Here is a 21661-nt window from a genome sequence, read left to right as displayed (position 1 = left end):
AGCCCTTTACAAAATGATTAGTTTCTTTTTTGAAAATAACTGCCTTTAAATTTTTTTTTTTTTTTTTTTTTTTTTTGGTACTGGGAATTGAATTTGGGGCACTTTACCACTGATCTACATACAAAGAACTTTTTACTGTTTTTTGTGAGACAAGGTCTTGCTAAGTTGCTAGGGCCTTACTAAGTTGCTGAGGCTGGCCTCAAACTTGCTGTGATCCTCCTGCCTTAGCTTTCCAAGTAGCTAGGGTTACAGGGGTACAACACCGTGCCTAGCTAAAATAGTTGCATTTTAAATATTTAAAAGTTATCTTAGGAGCAAAACAATGATGGCTTTATGGTGATTTCAATAAGAATGTCATCATTATAATAAGTGTACTTAAGATAAATTTATAATTTGAATTTAGAAACTGCAAACAAAGTATGTGAAGGAGTAGAAAGAGAAGGTAATCTCAGGGTGGGAGGGGGGTAAGAATGGAGAAAGGAAGGACTGTGTAGAGGGAAAAGAGGGGTGGGGGGGAGGAAAAAAATAACAGAATAAATCAAACACTATTACCCTATGTGAATGTATGACTGCATAAATGGTATGCCTTTACTTCATGTATAAACCGAAAAACAATATGTATCCCATTTGTGTACAATAAAAATAAAAAAAAAAAAAAAAGAAAAGGTAATCTCATTAAATGCTCTATCCATAGACAGCCTGATATCTCTTTTAGGAAATACTTCCCGTCCCACATGCTTGACTAAATAAATGATACTTAATTGGTGCTTTCATTTTTTATTTTTTTAGTTTTTGCAGTTCTGTGGATTGAACCCATGGCCTCACACATGCCAGGCAAACACTATCACTAAGCCACATCCCCAACCCCTGGTATATTTTATTTAAAATACAAAACAAAAATAAATGCTATTATTTATTAATTAATAATATGAACCCTAATGATCCCTAATGTCATAAATCCACCACCAAAATGTAATATAGCTGGTTTAGCTAAAAAAAAAAAAAAAAAAACTTATAGAAAAAGGAACAAAAAAAAAAAAATCCTAAACATTCACCTTCATTTTATTTCTCCCACAAAGATCGATAGCAAACTTTGAACTAATATCACTGAAATACTATCTTAATAGTGAGAATGAAAAAATTCTTATATAGCAAAATCTCAAATTTCTACCCAGCATTTAACTATATATATAGGTGAAGAGCTACTTCTATAATTCCATGTATAGATATATTACTTTTTCATTTTTTTCTCTTTCCTTTCTTCACCTTCTACCGTGTGTGTTTATTTTTTTTCCCCAGTGCTGGGAATGAATCACAGGTCTCACACATGCTAATCAAGAACTATACAACTCAGGGGCTGGGGATACAGCTCAGTTGGTAGAGTGCTTGCCTTGCATGTACAAGGCCCTGAGTTCAGCACTAAAAAAAAAAGAAAGAAAGAACTGTACAACTCAGTCAACATCCCTAGCTTCCTTAACTTTTATTACTGTATAATATGATAATCTGGCTGGAATATTAAGCTACACGATAAAATAGAAGTTTTTAGCTGTTATCCAAAAATAAGATTTTTAGATTCATTTTTTAATTGATAGAAATTCCTCAGTAATTACAAGATCAGAAAATGCAATATAAAGCTGCTTATGCATCTGCACTCTCAGCAACTAGAAAGGGTGAGGCAGGAGGATGGCCTGTGCCCAGGAATTTGCGATCAGCTTAGACAACATAGTGAGACACCTATCTCCCTGCCCGCCCCCAAAAAAGGAAAAAAAAAATACAATTTGCTCAGAAAGAAAGAACATCAAGAGATCAAGAGTTAGGCACAGTGGCACATGCTTGTAATCCCAGTAGCTCAAGAGGCTAATGAAAGAGGACTGCGAGTTCAAAGCCAGTCTCAGCAATGGCAAGGCACTAAACAACTCGGTGAGACCCTGTCTCTAAATAAAATACAAGATAGGACTGGGGATGTGGCTCAGTGGTCAAGCACTCCTGTTATAGGCCAGGCTATATGGGCAATGACTAAACAGACTCCATTTTACCCTGAGACTCCATGTTATGTAAGAAATGCTTCTCCTGTAGAACACCCAGCCTCTGTACCATCAACAGTTGCTTAGCATAGCATGTTTGGCAACACAAAATGGCAATTCTTATATAATGTAAAATTGTTCTCTTTTTGATTCCTATTTTTCTTAGACAATGTACCATGTCAACAGTGATTGTGTAGACATTAATAACCATTCTTTAACTTGTACCCTACTAAGGTCATTTTGACCCTCTTCTTCTGCTTATGATTTTAGATCTCATGATGTTAGTTTGAGTTTTGAATCATAGCAACAGATACATGATTGATGTACTGACTTATGGTATAAAAACCCCTGCAGTTTTGGGACACTGTGTGAGACAGTCAACCAGTCAGCTAGTAAAGATTCTCAAATTTGGACTTCTCAGTGGTGATCAGTCTGTTCTTAAGTTGTGCCCTACAACATTCAGAGTCAAGGATATTGATGATCATATTCACTTGCTCGTTTTTGGTTTGGTGCTGGGGATCAAACCCAGAGTTTTCTGCATGCTAAACGCATGTTCTTACACTGAGCTACATTCCCGTCCTCACAGTCGCATTTTTTTCTTTTTGGCAATACTTGGGGTTGAACCCCGGCGTGTTTTACCACTGAGCTACATCACTGATCCTTTTTATTTCATTAAATTGCCCAGGTTTGCCTTAAACTTGTGATCCTTCTGCCTGGGCCTCCCAAGTTGCTGACAGGCAGGTACCACTGAGGTCACCAAAAGTCATGTTTTTTGATTATGATATTTCCAGTTAATATTTTTCCCATAGATTGAACCACATAAAACTTTGAGAAACAAGAATTAAATAAATTAGATGAGAATATAGCAGAAAAATATGGACATATATTCCTAAAATGTAAAGAACTGGCATGACTGTAATCAAATTGCCTGCATATGCCATTTATTACCTATGTGATTATTTGGGGCAAGTCATAATCTCTCTGTGACTTAATTTCCTCCTTTGTAAAATAGGAAAAATAATATTTACCTCATATGCTAGTTGTAATGTATGTATTTAAATCTATACTTATAGTGATAGTGAAGAACGTACTTAGGAGCTGGGGATGTGACTCGGTGGTAGTGCACTCACCTAGCATGTGTGAGGCACTGGGTTCCATCCTCAGCATCATGTAAAAATAAATAAAGGCATTGTGTCCAACTACAATTAAAAATATATTTTAAGAAAATAATATGCTTAGAACAACTGGTACACTGTATGGCCTATAAAATAAAGTTGAAGATAAGCATAGTTTCCATCCAGCAATCCACTCCCAAGTATAACAAAAGAAACTTTATATGTATTCATAAGGAAACATTTACAAAAATATTAACTACAACATTGTAATGTCAAATTAGAACAATAAAATGATATCGATAAGAAAACAGATTAAAGATTGTACAAATAATAGAATACAGCAGTGAAAATAAATGATTTGGGGCTAAATATCTCAATTTTGAATAAATATCAAATACAGAAAACAGGGCTAGACATGCAGTTCTGACAGTGTTTGCCTAGCACGAGTCATGTTCACGGTTCAATCCCAGCATCACAAAACAAGGAAAACACAACAAACTTAAAAAAAGAAACAAAGACAGCAAAAAGAAAAACATAAGTTTTGCAGTCTGATAATTTTTAAAAACTTTTAGAAATAAAAATTTCATATATAATAGCTTCATGTGTTTTAAGTTTGACACATTTATATACATAATATATACACACACATAGGAAAAAGTATTAAAACATGCATGGGAAAGATCAGAATTCTGGAAATATGGCCTAAATTCTTTTTTTGACACAAAATGATAGCAAATTTATTTTTTATGGTACTGGGTATTGAACACAGGAGCATTCATCCCCACCTCTTTTTAACATCTGAGCTACATCTCCACCTCTTTTTTAACATTTTACTTAGAGTGTCCCTAAATTGCCCAGATGGGCCTAAAATTTGCAATTGTCGTGCCTCAGACGCCAGAGTAATTAGGATTATAGGTCTGCCACCCTTCATCCACAGCAAAATAATTTTAAAAGTTTAAATACTCAAAGTGAATGTAAAACAAGGCACACAATATATTTTACAGTGTATAAAAGACTTCAATTCATTTTGGAAAAGGGAGAGCAAATGGAGAAGTGACTATCATAGCAAAGGAAGCTGCACCTCAGGGAACTGCAAAAGAGGGACACATAGAAGAATTTCAATGAATTTGGAAAAACCTCAAAACTTACAAGTACTGGGGCTGGATGTGGTAAGACATACCTGCAATCTCAGCAACTCAGAAGGTTGAGACAGGAAGATTCAAAGTTCAAGGCCAGCCTGATAAAAAAGGGTGGGGATGTAGCCCAGAGGTAGAGCATCCCTGGGTTCGATCCCTAGCACGAAAAAAGAAAAGAGGTGTTCTAGATAAAAGGTCACTGGTTGAGATTTAAAAAAAAAAAAAAAAAAAAAAACAGATGTGAGGTCTGGGAAAGTAGAGTGCTTGCCTAGCATATGTGAGATCCAGGGTTCATTCCTCAGGACTGAAAATTAATTAATTAATTAATCAGAAATATCTTTTCTGGACGGATTACAGGATCCTAGAAAAAAGTCTTCTTGATAGTGACATATGCCATATCTCCATCCTAACACCCAAAAGTGAGGTTTACCTACAATAAGTCTTATTCCTACAGAGCGTTAAATCAGTTCGAAATAAACGCAAGGGCTGAGGCTGTTACTCAGTGGTAGAGCACCATCCTAGCATGCCTGAGGCCGTGGGTTCAAACACTAGGAAAAGAATAAACAATAACATACATACTTAACGCACAGATTCCAAAGATCACCAGAGGAAAGATTAAAACCAGGAAACAAAAGAGGTATTTGATATTTAAAATAGAATTGCTAAATTATTCAACAGAGACTATGAAAATCCCCAGGAATGTAAAGAACTGGCGTGACTCTGGAATCAAACTGCCTGTGTATGCCATTTATTTCACAGATGGGAACTATGAAAGAGTAGATACCTCATGAGTTCTAAAAAAAGAGAACAAAGAAAAAAGAAGATAATAACATTTATTAAAGACTATATGCAAGGCATTGCTCTAAAAGTACCTTAAATTACCTTAAATTGATTTTAATTAATTAATTCTCTGGTCACCTTATGAAGTAGGTATTATCTCCATTTTATAGGTGAGAAAAATTAGGAATGTAGAGGTTAATATAGTAGCTAATATGTGACAAAGTTGCATTGATAAAGACAGAGTTCAAACGTTAAGTAATATAGGGGTATAACTCACACTCCCAACTGCTGTGTATTACTGCTTCTCTATCAAAGAAAAGATTTTAAGGATTTCCAGAGTAAGGGGGCAGATTTAACATGTACACTCAACTTACTCCCTTTCTAGAAACCCTACTAAAACAACAGCCAGAGCAAATTTGAAATATAAAATCCCAAAAGGTGAAGAGGAAAGGAGGGAAAAAAAAGCAACAGAGTTTTATGAATCAGAAAGTAGATGACAGAGTGTTAACTGATTTAGCACACCATCAAGAGCCAAGTTCTAAACAGGCAGTGAGTAAAGTAATATATATATTGTGCATGCCTGTAATCCAAGTGGCTCCAGTGGCTGAGGCAGGAGGAGGATTTCAAGTTCAAACACACTCTCAGGAACTTAATGAGGCGCTAAGCAATTCAGCAAACCCTGTCTTTAAATAAAAATAAAATTTTAAAAAAGGGCTGTGGAGGCTGGGGTTGTGGCTCAGTGGTAGAATGTTTGCCTAGCACGTGTGAGGCACTGGGTTCGATCCTCATCACCACATAAAAATAAATAAATAAAATAAAGGTATTTTGCCCACCTATAATTAAAAAAAATATTTTTAAAAAGGGCTGGGGGACTGGGATTGAGGCTCAGTGGATATATTACAGAATCCTCTAAAGGCACAAAAATTCACAACAGTACATACAAATAGATAGATATAGATATCATTTAGTATTTATTTCCCATATTCTACCCTAAGGTAACTTCAATGTAATCAATAAGTAGAGTATGTCATAGCAAGAAAAATCATATTGTTTTGTTTAGTCTTGCTTTTTTGAGATACCAGTTAGAGGTTATATTCCTTTTGTGCCCAGAAATTACAGCAATCTTTATTTTCTTTTTCATGTTTTTCCTTCCCTTGCTTTCTTTTAAAACTTAAGTATAAACTGAGCACAGTGGTACACATCCATAATCCCAGAACTCAGAGGGTTTAGGCAGGAGGATCCTAAATTTGAGGTCAGACTCAGAAATGTAGCAAGAACTCAATAACTTACTTGGACCCTGCCTCAAAATAAAAAAATAAAAATAATTGGGGATGTAGCTTAGCGTTAACACCCTTGAGTTCAATACTTAGTGCAAAACCTGTAATATAACATAAAGCTGCTGCCCAGCCCTTTACGTTGCATCACATCCTAGCTTGTCAGTCCGAAAGCTGCTCTCCCTGCCCTTTCCACTGCAGCCATTTCCCCGCCTCCCAACTACTTTTCAGTCTGTGAACATCCTAGCTACCTATTGGTTCATCCGTCAGCTTGCAAGTATCCTTTCTCTGTTATTGGTCCCCTGTTAGCCCTGCAGAATTCAACTGCTTAAGGATAGCTTCCCTGCCATCTTTTTTCTCTTGCTTTCTCTTTCCTACTCTCTTTCTCTCTCCTCCTCACTTTTCACACTCTCTCACGTGCTCCCTTTCTTTTTTCCTCTCATTTTCTCTCTTACCCTGCAGGGAGACACTCTGTTTGCTTAATAAACTCCCTTATGTGATTTCCCATGTCTGGCGTGGTTTTCGTGGGTTCCTTACAAAACAAACACTTAAGTATAGTGTTTATAGTCCCAGCTATTTAGGAGACTGAGGCAGGATTTCAAGTTTGAGGCAAGCCTTGGCTACATAGTAAGACTCTTCTTAAAAACAAACAGGGTTGGGGTTGTGGCTCAGTGGTACAGCACTTGCCTAGCCTGTGTTGTGAGGCACTGGGTTTGATTCTCAGCACTGCATATAAATAAATAAAACAAAGGTTCATCAACAACTAATTAAAACCTTTAGTATAGATACATGAAACATTTTCATTGCAAACATTTCCCCATAAAAGGAATATACAATATTATTTCTTCCTCCAGCTCACTACTCTCTCCATCACCACTTTGATGTGTTTCATTATAAGTCTTTTTTCTATATATTTACATAGTGTTTCTATGTAAAGAAACATGTGGTTTGTGGTTTTTCCACCTGCTATTTATGTAAATAGGGTCTTAAGTAAAAATAGGCGACTAAAAGTCAATTGGAAAGCCTTTTTTTTTTTTTTTTTTTTTTTTTGGAAAGCCTTTGAATTGAGCATTTTCAGAAACTTACATTGTTTTTTAATTTATGATTTATTATGGAGATCTTTCCACAGCAGTATTACTATAACCACTTTAGGGTATGCCATAGATTTTTATTTAATTGTACTATTTTGATGGACATTCAATTTTTGCTTTATCAACAACATTCTGATTTTCTTCCTCTCCTATTTTCTGCTTTTTTCCCCCCACTCTGTGAAAGTCCCTTCTCAATGTGGTCCATCTCATAAGATTTTCTTTTTTGTTTGCAGTTTTTTGTTTTTGTGGTGCTGGGGATCGATCCCAGAGCCTTGTGCATGGTAGACAAGGGTGATGCCATTGAGGCACATCCTCAAACCATGAATTTCATTTATTTTTATTATTACATCTTATTATTGTTAACACTTTTTTGTGGGTTCTAAATTTTTTTTTTTTTTGCGGTACTGGGGATCGAACTCAGGGCCTTGTGCTTGCAAGGCAAGCACTCTACCAGCTGAGCTATCTCCCCAGCCCCTAAATGTTTATTATTTCAAGTATTTCTTTTGAAAAATACTTAAGTTTTCTTCTTGCATGGTTCCTTTCTACCAGATTCTTTTCTTTTGTTGATTATGGTTTCTATCTTTCACATATAGACTTTTATTTAGGTATATAGTGGATATCTAGTAATGCCTAACTGTTTTTTTTTTTTTTTTTCTTTTTTTTCTTTTTTTTGCGGTCCTGGGAATCAAACCCAGGGCCTTATACTTGCAAGATAAGCACTCTATGGACTGAGCTATATCCCAGTCCTTAATGCCTGTTCTTAAGAATAGATGATTACAAGCTGATTGGGAGACACATACATGCCTTGTGGATTTTCAATTTTATTATAGGATAACATGGTTGGGCCATTTCTTAGAGAATCTTTTGATTCTAACCAAGATTCATCAAAAAAGAGTTTTCCAATCTGCCTGGCTCAACTGAGTGAGGAAAGAGGGCTTCTAATCTTAAAATTCATCATTTTCCTTTGTTTTTCAATATGGTACCTGTGCCCTCAACTATGCCTGGTGTTCTCTAATTAAGAGATTCCTATTTTATCCTCTCAGGGAATAAAATGCAAACACCTGCAAGGATTAGGGAATTGTCAGAAGAGGTACTCCCTTGAGGATGTGGAGGGAGGGGATTTAAGAGTTACAAGTTCTTCTTCAGTTACTTTTCCCAACAGTATAATGTCTTCATTATTTTCAGTCTTTCAATTTATGTCAGTTTCTGACTTATTCTAGAAATTTAAATATATGTATGTATGTATATGTGTGTGTGTGTGCGTGTATGTGTATGTATGTATGTATGTATGTATGTATGTATGTATGTATATATATTTTTTCTCTTGTGGCTCTGGGGATTGAACCTAAGGTGTCATGCATGTGATCTACCACTGAATTATACTCCAAACCCTGAAAAATGTTAATTCCTTACATTTCAGGAACAGGGGTTAGAAATAATAAGTAGCTTGGTCATGAACAAATAATTTTTAGTTTGCCAGTATTTCAATTTTCTGTAAAAAGAACAAAAACACCTACTACATCATCATTATAAATTTCAAACTATCCCTTAAGTTACAGAATTCTCTATTAATTGACATTTTGGTTATCTGCAAGAAAGCCAAAACCACAAAGCAACATGGGGTTTAAAAACGGTGAACTTGGGAATCTGATAAAATGAAGACAAAGTCTTCTATCAATACATAGAAAATATTCTAAAATTTAATTGAAAAGTTAAAAGAGGGCTGGGGGTTGTAGCTCAGTGGTAGAGCACTTGCCTACCACACATGAGGCACTGGGTTTGATCCTCAGTACCACATAAAAATAAATAAAGGTATTAAGCCCACCTACAATTAAGAAATGTTAAAAAAAACTAAAAAATATTTTAAAAAATCAAAATTCATGTTCATAACACTTAAATCACAAAATATAGCATTCATCATGTAGTCACTATAACTATATAACATTCAGACAACAGAAAAACATTAATCTTTTTTGTCCTTTGAAGAGATGTGAAGTCACTGGTACTCCACAAAGTCTCTCTGCAAATGAAGTCTTTGTACCATCTCTCTCATTAATGATAGTGCTGATGTGCTCACAATCTTGCAATTTTTTACTACAATCCAAACTATCTGTATCTCATCTCATGGGTGTCTTTGATGAGCTCCATTTTTTCCCTTTTCTATGAAGGACATAAAATATTTCCCCCCTTAATATAAAGGATCATTGAGCTAAGAACAATTAAGATGCATGGGAGCTCTCCATCTTCCCTCTCTGTTTGCCTAAAAGCAGGTCAGAGATTTACAAAGACAAAAGGTCTTTCTATCCACATACTTCCTGCCTCAAGACAAAAATGGAAATTCTCCTTTACAACCTTTATCAGTTCAGAGACAGCACCACAGCAATGTAGGAGCAGATTTCACTTCATTGATTTCCCTTTTTGTCGTTTCCCTACCTTTGGAAGCCTGAGACTGCTTTTCTTTGTCTAATCACTTCCCTAAAATTTGCTGTTCTTTGCTGAAGATTATACATGAGCAGGACTCTAGGCAAGTGCTCTATCTCTGAGCTTCATCCCCAACCCCATAAGCAGGTCTCAAAGCCACTATTTTGAATTATTTTTGAATTGGAGTTTCTCCCTCATGATTGTATGTTGCATGTGCTAATAAATCTGTGTTTTTCTCTTGTTAAACTGTCTCAATAATGAACTTATGAGGGTTAAGGGAAAAGTTATTTAAAACTCCCCTTCACCTATATTATCTACAGTGTTAGTAATGATTGAAACTGAAGCAGACTTAATTACGGTACCTTTCAAAAAAGGTACTAAATATAGTTCTTTGTTCAGTGACTGTCCATGAATCACAGAAGTGTTTAAAACAGGATACATAGGATTCTGTTCAATTATGTACTGGGACCTAAGCTTCATTATGTAGGTATTTATAAAACTGAGAGAACTTATTTGAAGAATTAATTATACTTTTAGTAAACTGAACTTTGTTCTGCTGTGTGGATCTCAAATTGGCAACACTTGAAACCCTGGGATTTCCAAGTTTAGTATATATATCCTGTTCATTCATTTTGAAATAAAGAAAAAGCACTGCTTTTATAAGAGGCAAGCAAGGAAACATCAAAGTAACTTGAGACCTAGTTATACTTTCAATCAAACTCTAGAGACACATTTCAGACACATTCCTTGATGCGTCTGTTAAATCCTTTTTTCATTGTTTCTTTTCTTCAGACTCTTCTTTTCCTCAAGAGACCTAGATACCTGCTGCCAATTAGATAAATTAACATTGACTCAAAGATAATATGGTATTGAACATAAAATGTACAGTTACTACTTGGTTATTGAGTTACTTGGTGAATAATACTTTTCAAGTTAACTTATTAATCTAGAAAAACAGAATAGTACTTTGAATCTTCTATTTTGTGTTTATAATTAGTCAAATGGAGAATAATTCTACAGTTATTAAAGACAGCCATTTTAAAAGAAAGACATCAAATTCTTAAGAGATGTTGCCTCTTTTAGGAAGAGGAGGAATGGGCTGGGAGGGAAGGTGGGAAGTGGGGAGGATAAAGGGTGGTTCTGTTGATACTTATTTAATGCAAACTATTTAAATATAAACCAGGTGCACTGGTGCACACCTGTAATCACAGCAGCTCGGGAGGCTGAGGTAGGAGGATTGAGTTCAAAGCCAGCCTCAGCAACTTAGTGAGGCCCTAGGCAACTCAGTGAGGCTTTGTATCTAACTAAAATATAAAAAAGGGTTAAGTGGTGAGTGCCTGTGGGTTCAACTTCCAGTATGAATAATAACAATAATAATAATAAATTTTATTACAAAAGGAACAAATCCATACAATTTTTTAAATCTCAAAATTTTAATTTAAAAAAATGTAGACATTCAAATGTATTTTCTAAACCAAATAATCTTCTCTAAATAGGCTGTGTAAATAATTGCAATGTGGAGTCTGGTGTGGTGGTACACATTTGTAATTCCAACAGCTCAGGAGTCTGAGATAGGAAGATCTTAAGAAGTTTGAAGCCAACCTGGGTAACTTAGCATGACCCTGTCTCAAAGTAAAAAGATAAAATAAAAAGAACTGGGGGAACTGGGGTTGTGGCTCAGTGGCAGAGGACTTGCCTAGCATGTGTAAGACACTGGGTTCGATCCTCAGCACCACATAAAAATAAACAAATAAAATAAAGGCATGCTGTCCATCTACAACTACAAAAAAAAAAAAAAAATTAAAAAAAAAGACTGGGGATGCAGTTCAGTGATACAGTGCCCCTGGGTTCAATCCCCAGTACTGGAAAAAATAATAATAATAAAATAAAAATTGCAATGTGAGCTGTGGATGTAGCTCAGCGATAGGGTACTTGGCTGGCATGTGTGAGGTCCAGCACAAAAAAAGAAGAAGGAAGGAAGGAATTGCAATGTAAGGAATTTCGAATGGTGATAAACCAGTAACATTCTTTCTTATACTTTTAAGTTTCATTTACCCAATAAGTTACTAAGAAAATATCCAAAGGCTTTCTAAAATAGCTCAAATTTCTCAAAAGTTCCACCAAAGTACATATTATCTCTTTGAGATTCAAATCTACTTTTACCCACCTAATGACATCTTCACATAGATGTCTTATGGCATGTACACCTTGGCATAAATCCATCTAACACTCTCAGATATGAAATATTTTATCTGGGAAGATTTCTGTAACTGTTATAATCTCTTTTCTTCTTCTTCTTTTTTTTTTTTTCTTTTTGGAGGGGAGTGGGGTGAGGGTGGAGCTAGGAGTGGAGCCCAGGGCCTTGTATATGCTACAGAAGAGCTCTACCACTGAGCCACATCCCCCGCCCTATTAATTTTGAAATAGGATTTTGCTAAATTGTCTGGGTGGGTCTCAAACTTGCAGACCTCCTGCCTCAGTTTCCCACATATCTGAGATTACATGCAAGCACCACTATACCCAGCCTGGACATCATTAGTTAGTTCAGAAGTTTTTGATTAGGAGAGTAAAGATATTTGAAATGATGTCCTCTGAGGAGCAAACAGAGAAACTAGGTGTTTTAGTCAGTTTTGTACTGAGGATTGAACCCAAGGGGGCTTATCCACTGAGCCACATTCACCAGCCCTTTTTATATTTTGTTTAGAAACAGGGTCTTGCAAAATTGCTTAGAGCCTCACTAAGTTGCTGAGGCTGGCTTTGAATTTGTGATTCTCCTGCCTCAGTTTCCTGAGTTGCTGGGATGACAAGTGTGTGCTAAACACATTTCTTTAAAGTCATCATTATATTATTTTCCTGGGTTGTTTTGTTTTGTTTTGTTTGTGGCAGGATCTCACTGTGTTCCCACTCTGGTCTTGAACTCCTGGGTTGAAGCAATCCTCCTGCCTCAGCCTCCCAAGTAGCTCCCAGTGCCTCACATGTGCTAGGCAAGTGTTCTACCACTGATCCACAGCCCTTTTCTTTTAATTTTATTTTTGTTTAGAGACAGGGTTTTGCTGAATTACTTAGCACCTCACTAAGTTGCTGAAGCTGTCTTTGAACTTGAGATCCTCCTGTCTCAGCCTCTCAAACTACTGGGATTACTGGCGTGTGCCACCATACCCGGCCTCACCTTCTCCTTGCTGTGACCCAAAAGACCAGACAAGAACAATTTTAAGAAGGAAAAGTTTATTTGGTGCTCAGAATTTCAGGGGTCTCAGTCCACAGACAGCTGATTCCATTGCTCTGGGCCCTAGGTCAGGCAGAACTTCATGGCAGAAGGGTATGGCAGAGGAAAGCAGCTTAGCCCATCATACCAGGAAGCAGAGAGAGGGAGACCCTCACCAAGAACAAAATATATGCCCCAACCTAACAACCCACCTACTTCAGCCACACCCTACCTGCCTACAGTTACCGTCTGTCAGGGGATTAATGCACTGATTAGGTTAAAACTTTTATAACCCAATCGTTTCATCTCTAAACTTCTTGCATCATCTCACACATGAGCTTTTGGGGGACATCTCATAACTACACCATAACACTAGGTTATGTTTACTTTTAATTTTCAATACTGAAGATTAAATCCAGGGCTAAGCAAGTACTCTACCACCGAGCAACCTCCCCAGTACTTCGTATTTTATTTTGAGACAAGGTCTTGCTAAATTGTCCCGGTTGGCCTTAAACTTACAATTCTCTTGCCTCAGCTTCCCAAGAAGCTGCAATTCTCTTGTCTCTGCCTCACAAGAAGTTGTGTACCACCATGCCTGATATAGGTTATATTTAGTGAAAACGAGAAAGTTCTAGCTGGGCACAATGGCACACACACCAGTAATCCCAGTGACTCAGGAGGAACTTGTCATCTTCTTGGCTCAACAACTTAGTGAGACCCTCAGCAATTAAGCAAGGCCCTGATAAAAAATAAAAAGGGCTGGGGATGTAGCTCAATGGTAAAAGGCCACTGGATTCAAACCCCAGCACAAAAGAAAGAAAGACAGACAGACAACAAGTTCTAACTGCCTTCAAATCTAGAAAAGGTTATCACGTGGAAGATAAAGGATTTCTTTGGAATTGCTCTAAGGTGTAGAAAGAATTAGAATAAACTGTCCTATAGAGACAAAGATTTTTGCCCAAGATAAGCAGGTACTAAAACAAAGAGGAAATGGGCTGCCTTGGAAGATAGTGAGTTACCTATCAGTGGGAGAATCAAAGCAGTGGCAATAATGTTGACCTTTTATGACTTATGGTTGAAAATAGCAGTGTGTTTATCTCAGCACCTTCCTGAAATGTAAAATTAAAATAATAGTCATTAAAGAGATGACAGTGGACAACAAATATTTAACAAATTTTTGAAGGCAAGAAAGGAACAGTAAGCTTTGCTTAGCAGAAAAGAGAAAGCTGAATCCAAACTGTCTATGAGGGGTATATGACCTCAAGAATTTAGCTGGTTCTCATCAAAGAAATGCACCAGTTTTGGAGGCACCAGTTTTCTCAGGAAGGATAAGGAGAAGTGTTAGAACCATAATAATTCATTAAAATTATACACAAAAAGGAAACACCTAAGATATTCTTCCAACCCCACACCATATAGTTAAACAACTACTTCTCTCTCACACTAGAGGAAGAGAAAAAGCTTATTTTCTGATTAAACTGAACCAGAACAGCTATAAATAGTCAAAGACATTAATATGTAGTCAGTTACCTATGAGCAGGGGGAAAGAGGGACAATAGGGGAAACAACATGTGGAGGATATCAAAAGTATACATGAGGGACAAAGTCCATAGGTCACAGGACAGGAAAAAAAACAGGAAACTTTAACAGAATAGTCACCTGTCTGGTAATATGGGAATGTGGCTCATTGGTTTAAGTACCCCTGGGTTCAATCCCTGGTACCAGGAAAAGAAAGAAAAAGAAAAAGAAATATGGGAACTGCTATGTCAAAACCACCCCTGGTCATAGTTAATTATAACCCCTTAAAGGAGCTATTATTTCAAAAACATGTCAAAACCATCTTCTGTGGCCAAGTCATTAAGACACTCACAAAGAAAATTTGCTGAAGGCCATACAAAATGACAAAGGGCAATAAATAACTTGTCAATCAGAGGGTGTATGAGGAAACAAGACAAGAATAAAGAACCCAGACTCTGTAAAAGCCACACCATTCTCTTTGGAGATGTTCCACTCAATGCCTCTGCTGTGCCTTTCACTTTGATTCCCTCTAATAAACTCTGCTTTCTATTTTGTGCCTCTTGTTTGAAATCCCGTGGGAACACAAGGAACAATCCCTGTGGCCCCCTGTGATCCCTTTGGCTCCACAGGATCCCTTTACAACAACACAAAGTACAGAGAGGGGTGGAGGTTAATCACCTTACTGAAAATAAGGATACTTTGTAAAAGATTTTATATAAGCGGCTACCTTCTCCTACTCATTCCCAAAAGCTGGCTCAAAAGTAGAATCTAAAAGGCTTAAGAAAGAAAAAACAAGTCATTTACAACCAGGAATAAAAATGCTATCATCTTTCTCAATAATAACAATGGAACAATTATTATGAAAATAACAAAGATGATAGAACAATGCCTACAAAATTCTATAGGAAAATGATATCCTAACCTAAAATTCCATACCCAACTATTATCAATCAAGTGTGGATGTAAAGACATTTTAGATTAATGAAGTCTCAAAAAAAAATTGGGCTGGGGTTGTGGCTCAGCGGCAGAGTGCTTGCCTCACACTTGTAAGTCACTGGGTTCAATCTTCGGTACCACATAAAAATAAATAAAATAAATGTATTGTGTCCATCTACAACTAAAATTTTTTTTTTAAAAATTAACTTTCACTGGGAATATGGGAATGTGGTTGTTAAAAGTGCTTGCCTGGCATGCATGAAGTCCCAGCACACACAAGAAAAAGTTGGATTAAAATTAAAAAACAACTTCCATGAATATTTTCTAAGAAGACTACTAGCAGATGTGAACCAGCAAAATGAAAGAGGAAACCCAGAAAGAGAAGGACATGTGAATGAGGAAACTCAGGTGCTAATAAAGGAAAAAAGCAAAGGCAAGTACAAGAATATGGTAGAGATCAGAACCCACAGCAGTGCAGGATGTCTAGGGAGCATATAGTTCAGACTAGAGTTAAGTGACTGCTAGGCTCCAGCGCAGAAATCTTTAAAAAAATTTTCTGAAGTATACCAAGAGAGTTTTTATAGTTACATTGCAGTGTTTAGAAAAGAAATAATGATAGGTACATAGAAAACTAAGCAAATCCAAAATAGGAATCATTAACTCCAGAAAAACTAAGATTTTACAAGAAAAAAAAATGTAACCACAGTATATGGTGGCTCAGTTGTGAGCGATATTTATATAATCAGAACAATGCAAACATTATTTCTGAGTTGTAATATATTGGAGTGTATGTAAGGGGATGATAAATTGTAGCAGGAGCTGTAGAAGAGTGGAAAATAGAGTTGATGTCTATAATTGAAAAAGCAAGAAACAATAATAAAACCATTATTTAGAGGAAGAAGTAAATCCTAGAATCAATTAACTTAAAATAATTTACCCGGGTGCTGTGGCACATGCCTATAATCCAAACAGCTTGGGAAGCTGAGGCAGAATGATCTCGAGTTCAAAGCCAGTCTCAGCAACTTAGCAAGACCCTGTCTCAAAATAAAAACTTAAAAGGACTGGGGATGTGGCTCAATGGTTAAGCAACCTTAGGTTCAATTCCTGGTACCCCGCACTTCGCAAAAAATTGCCTCAATGTAAGTCTAGGGCATAAAGAAGAACAGAATAAAGAGACTACTTATTGTTGATTTGTTTTTGTTATTGTTTTTTGTTCTTGTGTTTTGGGTATCAGAAATTGAACCCAGGGGTGCTTTACTACTGGGCTACATCTGGACTTGCTCTTATTTTTTGTTTTGAAAAAGTATTTTGCTAAATTGCTGAGGCTGGCGTTGAACATACAAGCCTCCTACCTTAGCCTCCTGAGTTTCTGTGATTATAGGTATGGATCGCCACACCCAGGTGAAACTTCTTATAAAACTTTACAGTATATTATTTTGCTATAAAATAAAGTACATGTATTACACTGAATAAAAATAACAATTTCAAATATCTATATCAGTACTGGGGATATAGCCCAGTGGTAGGGTGCTTGCATGGCATTTGTGAGGCCCTGAGATTGATCCTCAGCACTGCAAAAACCAAACCAAACCAAACAAAAAACATATAGATATATAGATATGGATAGATTCTAGTATCCCACTCCCAGGCCAACTGTATGACAGAATATCTGAATAGAATGACCAGTGTAACTCCACATCATGTTCAACCATAAGAATGGGACCTACTTAAAATAAGTTATATTCCATTTATGTATTATATGTCAGAATACACTCTACTGTCATGTATATCTGAAAAGAATAAAAGTAAATAAATTTAAATAGCCAAAAAATTTTAAATGGCCATAAACTGGTTAGTCCAATTAGATAAAGCATCAGTATAAGATAATGGACTTAAAGCCCAATGTAAGCTTTGACATATTCCATGGACTCAAAAATGCACCCCTGGGCTGGGGCTGTAGCTCAGTGGCAGAGTGCTTGCCTAGCATGTGTGAGGCACTGGGTTCAATCCTCAGCACAAAAAAGAACAAAAAAAAAAAAAAAAAAAAAAATGCACCCTCAATCCTACCCAGTAGATTTAAATAAGTATGCAAATCATTATAAAGAAGACCAAAAAAGGAATTTAAGGTTGCTCAGTAACAAGAAATCTCCTTAAAAGTATGTATAAAAACAATAATTTGGTAACAGAATCTTTGTACATTAAGGATAGTGAGTTACACTAACAAGTTAAAACTAATTTCTTTCTTGCAATCTGAAATGAAAGATAGTAAGCAATATATTTTTTTGTATAATTGGGTTGGGTTAAATGTACATTTAATGTACTCTCTTCCTTCAATAGCTTATCTTTGAGGTTCTGCTGAATTTTAGTTGCCATAACAACTTGAGTAAACCCTTTATTGCTGTAGATATCTGTAGCTATTTATAAATGCAACAGCTGGATCTGTCCAGCTAAATTTCTTTTATAAGACACCAAAGTAATTTTCATTTTCTCTGAATAAACTTGAGGAAAATGTCAGGCACCATTGAAACTAAAACTATAACTTTGATATTTATCTTAATTATAAATATGAACTATAAACTACAAAAAACAAAGCATACAATGGAAAAATATTGCATTTTCATTTGTTTACTGAAGAAATAACAATGTTAACAAAGCTTCTAAACTATCAACTTGTTTTTTCAAATTGAAAACTGCTTAGATATTTTAAATAAATTTCTTCTTTCCATAGTCATAAAGCAATATACAAAAAAGCAAATATGTGCATTTATATCAAATTTAACATTTATTATCAGCTAAGACAGCTTAAAAAAGAAAAACTGAATATTTTATAACTGAATCCTTTCTCTTTTCAAAATGATTGAGTTCCATTAAAATAACTAATAATTAGATTGGAAAAATGTCTATTTCCACTAATATGAGCTTTTGAGTACATGAAATTATACAAACTAAAAGGCTTATTTTGCAGCACGAAGCAGCTGGTTACATAGGATCTGTGCCTGTGTACAGAGCCTCAAAAAATGTTGGTTCAAGGCTGGGGTTGTGGCTCAGTAGTAGAACAATTGCCTAGCACAAGTGAGGCACAAGTGAGGGTTCAATCCTTAGCACAACATGAAAATAAGTAAATAAAGTATTGTGTCCATCTTCAATTTAAAAAATATTTTTAAAAAATATAGGTTCAGGGCTGGGGAGATAGCTCAGTTGGTAGAGTGCTTGCCTCACAAGCACTAAGGCCCTGAGTTCAATCCCCAGCACCGCAAAAAAAAAAAAAAAAAAAAAAAATGGGTTCAATAGAGCATCCAGATTAAGATTACTTTATTTAGGGCTACCTATAGTTTTCTGCCACAGGAAAAAAAGTTGTTAATTATATATAAATAAATTTATTGACTGATAATTGTTACATATATTTTCTATCTTGTATTGAGATTACCATCTTTGTACTCATCTCTTTTCAAACCTTTTCCCCAACTAAAATTCATGTTTTAAAAGCATATATAATATCCTACCTATTAGTATATTTGGGAAAAATCTATTAGTTTGCATGAAAATTAAATCCTCAGCTGGGCACTATGGTGCACACTGTAATCCCAGCGACTCAGGAGGCTGAGGCAACAGGATCACAAGTTCAAAGGAAGCCTCAGCAATTTAGGGGGGACCTAAGCAACTTATCAAGGCCCTGTCTCTAAATGAAATATTTTAAAAAGGGGGGCTGGGGATGTGGCTCAGTGGTTTAGAGCCCCTGGGTTCAATTCCCAGTCACAAAATAATAATTAAAATCCTGCACATTGTCCATATTTAATCTAATCTGCTTAATTCTGCAGACATTTTATAATAACGTACAAGAAACAATTGCCTTAAAAAACCTACAACCTCCCCAAAATAGAAGACGATCCAGATAGCAGTCAGTAAACTTATTTTCAAATTGCAAAGAATAACTATTAACATATAAGAACCACTTTCCTATATTCATTACTACTGTATTTTGATATAAAACATATCCAGAACTTAAATGAAGTCTTGGTTCCTTCACCTAAATCTTTCAGAGAATAGTATTAATCATAATCCTGAGAAATCATTTCTGTGACCGGAATTTCAAGAAAGTCTGTCTTTCATGTAATATCCATGATTATTTTCCCATTACTTTTCACAGTTCCTTTCCGGTGCACATTCCATTTTTTGAACAATTTATCAGAAGTGCTTCATTACAGCCACGTGTTGTGGGGTCCACCAGTGATCAGCGACTTGAGAGGCTGTGGTAGGATAATCACGAGTTTGAGGTCAACCACAGCAATTTAGTGAGACCTTGTCTCAAAATAAAGAAGGGTTGGTAATGTGGCTCAGTGATAAAGTGCCCCAGGTTCAAGTGCCAGTACTGACTGGGGGTTGGGGGGAAGAATAGTACTTCAACAAAATATAATTCTGAGGTAACAGAAATTAGGATAAGGCCTCATTTTTATATTCTGCCTTCATAGTTTAAAAAAAAACTCACATAAATGTTGTTATCTGATCCTTACCAACAATGCTTCCACATGGATAAAACAGATATTATTCTTCACATTTTTATAAAACAGAATATTAAGACTTGGGAGGGTTTGCCCTGGGTCCAACAAGAAGAGCAATAACAATCAAAGGAAGTCAGCTCTACAATAGACCATTTTTACACTTTGCTACTTCATTATTTTGTAAGTGTCAAGGAGAAGAGAGTGGGCAACTGACATTAGGAGCCCTCAGTTGTCACAGACCCTGAACAACAGAATTGATTACAATCTATTCTTTTTAACAACAAATCCTCCCTAGTATGGTAGACCTGACTGATAACTTTAATTACCAACCAGAGGAGTAAACTTATGCTTGTAATAATTAGAATTTCCCCCAAAGAAAAAAGTACACTGTATTCCAGAAAAGAATCACCTATTAAATTGAAAGTTGTATGCTTTCGTTCATGGTTAATCTAAATTTAAAACATGACTTATTCTTAATCAAAGAGCTAATTTACAAATGTCTACGGGTTGCACCTTTAGGAATATGAACATGTTCTATTTATAGGAAAAATTTAATCCTAGTGTAAAGCCAGAACGGAAGGGCAAAAGAAACTGGTTGTAACTTTGACATTCTTCCTACTAGCTAAGAATACAGCAAACACCTAGAGGATTGTTCTAACTGTAATTATCTGCTAAACTTATAACACAATCAGAAGCAGCTCATACTTCCTCTTGATTGAGAGAGGGAGAGAGACAGACACTTGGAACTCTCAAACATTTATCGAACTTAACCACTTATGAACTGTACAATTCACAATGCTGTTCTTGTTTATGACTGCTCCTATTCACATACTTGTTGATCTCAATCAGTATCATGCTTCAGTGTGTCTTTAGTTTCTTTTCCACCTTTTTCTTTGCCATCAATACTTGCCCACCTGTTTTTTATATCCTTTCCATCTTTCTTTTTAGTAATCCTCATCTCTACATCTTTTCTTCTGCCAGATTCCTCCTGAAGCTATGTCAACTCCCACTTCCTTGCCTTCATCAACAACTTATGCTTTACAATGAACTTTTTTCCCTTGATCTCCTTTGAAAATTTCATTAACTTGATTAAACTAGTTCATACTAAAAGGTGCATAATGGTTGAATAATTGGTATTTTAGACAGGATGGGGGAGAAATTAGGAAAAAGTTTTCGTATAGTTCAGACCATTTCCTCACTGTCAAAGAGGATTTCACTAGTATTCTATCTCTTCTGTTCAGTTTCTTAAGTGAAGGGAATTATTTGTTGTTTTTGTGGGCTTTATTTTTTTCCTGTTGCACTAGGAAAGTGACTGCTATGCTCTAAACTAAGTTAAATCAAACATCTAAGATGTATGTATCTATACCAAAGGATGACTGTGATTATTTTGGCCTCTGAGTAGCACTCAACTGGGAAAGGGGCTTGAATGTAGAAACCATCAGATTGATGATGAGATTTTATCATGCAACTCAAAGCATTGCACATAATTTAAAACAGTTTTCTTCTTTCTCTAATAAATGTTTTCCTTCTCTCTAGGTGACTATAAAAATAGAGTTTAGCTGAAGGTCTTTAATATTAATTATATATAATATAATCACTTACACGAACTGCATGCCATTTATGCTTTAAATATCATATTACAATTAGAATTAAGCATGTCAT

At 35.8% G+C, this 21661-nt stretch overlaps 1 protein-coding gene across 2 annotated transcripts in view; it reads right to left on the bottom strand.

Annotated features, from left to right (window-relative positions):
* Ppm1e (protein phosphatase, Mg2+/Mn2+ dependent 1E) overlaps positions 1-21661 on the bottom strand; it is a 168056-nt gene that overhangs the window by 99042 nt on the left and 47353 nt on the right. The window lies entirely within an intron of this gene.

This window comes from Sciurus carolinensis, chromosome 3 (assembly GCF_902686445.1).
Source record: "Sciurus carolinensis chromosome 3, mSciCar1.2, whole genome shotgun sequence".
In the NCBI taxonomy this organism is placed as follows: domain Eukaryota; kingdom Metazoa; phylum Chordata; class Mammalia; order Rodentia; family Sciuridae; genus Sciurus; species Sciurus carolinensis.
The sequence above is the reverse complement of the archived record's forward strand: the minus strand, read 5'-3'. Positions and strand labels throughout refer to the sequence as shown.